Genomic DNA, 4,554 nt, shown 5'->3' with positions numbered 1-4,554 from the left:
AAATAATTTCTTATAGTAATTGCCATATTTGTTGTTTTTTATTAAAAAAAACATTAATTTAAAAGAGGACATAGCAACACAGGTCAGAACAGAACAATTTAAGCAACATAATGTTTCACCACAAGACAACCCGACATAACAGTAGCTACCATAGTGTCTCTTTCCTTGAAATATTTGAGTATACCTTTACACACTATAGTATCAAACATAATAAGACAGTGTAAAACCATTTAAGAGGATGGAAGTTTTACAGGGAATTCAGAAACATTGAACAGAAAACGAACAATGGTTAGTATATTGCCTCTTTGTTCATAAAACATTTTGCTTATACTATCACATATAATGAAATCCAATAACATACAACATGATAAAACCGATGGAGACAGTAAAACAAAAGCTTAGTAGGACTTAAAAACAAGATGATATTAAATCATCACTAGCTATTATAATGTTTGTTTTCTTCGAAATAGCTGTTCATACCATCACAGACAATAAAATCAAACAACCCAGAATAAAACAATTCCAACTAATGAATGAAAACACTATAAGGCTTCAAAGCAATAAAATGAGGAATCATGATGACCACATACTTTTATGTATTCTTACCATTTATTACATTAGGGAGACTATTCAGTATTTATATATGTGAGTTTGATTTATTTTGCTTATGAGTATGGTCTCAAGCTGCATCCATTTATTTACAAATACCTCAATGTGATGATTCTTTATAGCTGAGAAGTACTCCACTGTATAAAAATACCACAACTTTTTTATCCATTCCTCAGTTGATGGACATGTAGGTTGTTTCCAAGATCTGGCTATTACAAATTGTGCTACTATAAACATGGGTAGACATATGTCACTAAGATATGATGTTTTCAGTTGTTCTGGGAATATGCCTAGAAGTTGAAGAACTGGAACAAAAGAGACTTCCAATTCCAGCTTTTTGAGAACGCTCCAGACTGACCTCCACAATGGTTGCAACAGTCTATACCCTCACCAACAGTGCAGGAGAGTTCCTCTCTCCCCACAGCTGCTCCAGCATTTGTTGTTGGTAGTTTTCTTGATCCTGGCCATTCTTTCAAGAGTGAGATGAAATCTCAGTGTGGTTTTAATTTGCATTTCTCAAATGACTAACAATGAACATATTTTCATGTATTTATTTGCCATTTGTATTTCTTCATCTGAGAATTGTTTGTTCATCTCAGATGCCCATTTTTGGATTGGATCTTTGAATTTTGGGGGTCTGATTTTTTTAAATTCTTTATATGTTTTAGACAGAAGTCCTTTGTCAGAGGGAGAGATCACTAAGATTTTTTTCCCAGTTTGTGGGTTTTCTTTTCACTATGCTGGAAATTTCTTTTGACTTGCAGAAAGGCTTTAATGAGACATGATCCCGGTTATTGATTCTGGGAAGTGTTTTCCATGTGGTCTGATTCCTATTCATGAATTCTCTGCCAACCCTTATGTCTTCAAAGTTTTTGCCCAGTTTGTCTTCCAATAGATTTGGTGTTTCTGTTTTAGTATTCAGATCTTTGACCCATTTAGATTTTAATTTCTTACATGTTGATAGGCATGGGTCTAATTTTAATTTTTGGCATATTATGAGAGGCAGTTTTTCCCACACCACTTATTAAAGAGACTGTTGTTCTTCCAGTGAACTTGCTTGGCCCCTTTAGCAAAGATAAGGTATTGAGTGTGTGTGTATGTGTGGTTGTACCTTCTTATCTATTCCATTGATCTTGGCTCTGTTTTTGTTCCAGTAACATGTTGATTTTACTACAGTTGCTTTGTAGTATAATTTCAAGTCAGGGATTGTGATACCTCCTGCCTTGCCTTTGCTGCTTAGAACTATCTTTGCTATTCTAGGTCTATTCTTGTTTCAGATGAATTTTATGAGTAATTTCTCTAGATCTATGAGGTGTGAGGATGGTATTTTTATTGGGATTACATTGAATCTGTACATTGAATCTGAAGAGTTTTGGGAGAATGGCCATTTTCACAATATTTATTCTTCTTCTCCATGAGCAAGGGATGTGTTCTTTTCTGAGATCCTCTTCAATTTCTTTTTTCAGTGTATTAAAGTTTTCCCTATATAGATCTTTCACTTCTTTTGTGAGGATAGTACCTAAACATTTCACTGTTTTGATTGCTATTGTGAATGGTATGGCTTATCTTATTTATCTCTCTTTGATCTTGTTAGTGTATGGAAATGCTATTGATTTTGTATCCAGCGACATTGCTGAATTTACTTGTTATATAAAGAATCTTTCAGTGGAGTTTTGGGGGTCTTCTATGTAGAGTATCATCTCATTCTCAAACAATGATAATTTAACTTCTTTTCCTATTTTTACCCCTTTTATTTCTCTCTCTTGTTGAACTGTTCTGGCTAGTTTTTCCAGTACTATACTAAATAGGAGTGGTGACAAGGGACATCCTTGTTTGTGACTGATTTTAAGGTAAAGGTCTTCAGTTTTTGGCCATTTAGTATGATGCTTAATGTTGGTTTGTCATAGAGGGCCTTTATCATATTCAGGTTCTACTCCAATTATCTAAGACATTCTATTCCAATTATCTGTAAAGTTCTTATCATGAATGAATGTTGGACCTTATCAAAAGCTTTTTCTGCATCTATAGCAATGATCATGTGATTCTTAATTTGTCTTTATTGATATGGTGGATTACATTTAGTGATTTACATCTGTCGAACATTCCCTGCATGGCTGGGATGGATCGGACTTGGTCATGGTGTATAATCTTCTTGATGATATGCTGCATCTTATTTGCCAGTATTTTATTGAGGATTTTTGCATCTGTGTTCATAGACTGGTGTATAGTTCTATTTTTTAGTTGAGTCTTTCTCTCATTTTGGTACTAGAGCAATATGTGCTTTCAGGAATAACTTAGGAAAGATTGCTTCCATTTAAATTTCATTGACTGGTTTGAGGAGTGGCAGCATTGTCTTCTTTTTATTTCTTGTAGAATTGCCCAGTGAATCCTTCTGGATGTGGGCTCTTCTTTGTAGATAAGGACTTCATTACATTTTCAATTTCATTAGTAGAAATTGGGTTATTCAGCAGTTTTACATCTTCTTAACCTAGCTTTGGTACTTTGTATGTTTCTAGGAATCTAACTAATACTTCATTGTTATCAAACCTATGAGAGTAGAGTTTTTCAAAAAAGGGGTTGATGGTCTTCTTTATTTCTACAGAATCTGTAGTGATTTCACCTTTTTCATACATTATTGCATGAATTTGAGCTTTTTCTTTCTTTTTTATAATAAGGTTGACTAGAGGATTAACAGTTTGTTTATTCTTTCAAAGAACCAACTCTTTGATTTATTCATTCTTTGGATTGTTTTCTTAGTCTCTATTGCATTAATTTCTGCTCTGATTTTTATAATTTCCTCCATCTTTTTGCTTTGGGTTTGGACATCCTCTTTTTCTATATGTTTGAGTTGTAACATCGTGTTATTTATTTGTATTCGTTCTGTTTTTCTGTTGTGGGAACTCTGCAATAAATTTCCCTCTGAGGACAGTTTCCATTGCATCCCACAGATTCCAGTAAATTGTATTTGTATTTTCATTTGTTTGTAGGTATTGTTTAATTTCTTAATTTCCCCTGTGATGCATTTATTACACAAGAGTGTGTTATTCAGTTTCCATATGTTTGTGAGATTTTTGGAGTATCTTTTATCAGTAATTTCTAGTTTCTTGGCACTATGATCCGATAACATGCAGGGATAATTTCAACTCTTTTCTATTTATTTATATATGTGCTGTGGGCTAGTATACGGTCTATTTTAGAAAATGCCCCATGTACTGCTGAGAAGAATGTATATTCTGATGTTGTTGGATGGAACACTGTATAAGTCTGTCAAATCCATTTGTTCACAGGTGTGATTTAGTTCTGTTATTTCTTTGCTGATTTTCTATCTGCTTGATCTGTCCTTTGGTGTCAATGGTGTGTGAAGGTTTCCTGTTATAACTGTATTATGGCTAATATGATTTTTAATTTCTATTAATACTTGTTTTATATAACTGTGTGCTCTGAAATTTGATGCATAGATATTTAAGTTTGTTAATTCTTCCACTTGAAGTTTTTCCCTAGCCAGAATGTAATGACCTTGTTTATCTCTTCTGATCATTCTTGGTTTGAATTTCACATTGTCTGCAAACAGATTAGCGACCCCTGATTTTTTGGAGGGTTCTTGTTGCATGAAGTGTTGTTTTCCATCCTTTGACTTTCAGTCTGTGAGTATTCTTTTGGGTTAGATGGGTTTCTTGTAGACAGCATATGGTTGGATGTTGTTTCTTGATCCATTCTGTCAGTCTGTTTCTTTTAATTGGTGTGTTGAGGCCATTTACATTAATGGTTATAACTTTATGATGGCTTATTGTTGACATGATATCTTTCTTCTGTTGCATCTTTATCTTTCTATTCTGTTTAATTGTCTGCTTTGCATAGTGGTTTTTTTCCTAAGTGTATCTAAACTGTATTTCAGTATTCTTTGCAGGGTTGGCTTGGTGATCATGAAGTTATTCAGCTGTTCTT

This window comes from Cavia porcellus, unplaced genomic scaffold (genome assembly GCF_034190915.1).
Source record: "Cavia porcellus strain 051 isolate PalLab524CR breed Dunkin Hartley unplaced genomic scaffold, mCavPor4.1 scaffold_33, whole genome shotgun sequence".
In the NCBI taxonomy this organism is placed as follows: domain Eukaryota; kingdom Metazoa; phylum Chordata; class Mammalia; order Rodentia; family Caviidae; genus Cavia; species Cavia porcellus.
The sequence above is the reverse complement of the archived record's forward strand: the minus strand, read 5'-3'. Positions refer to the sequence as shown.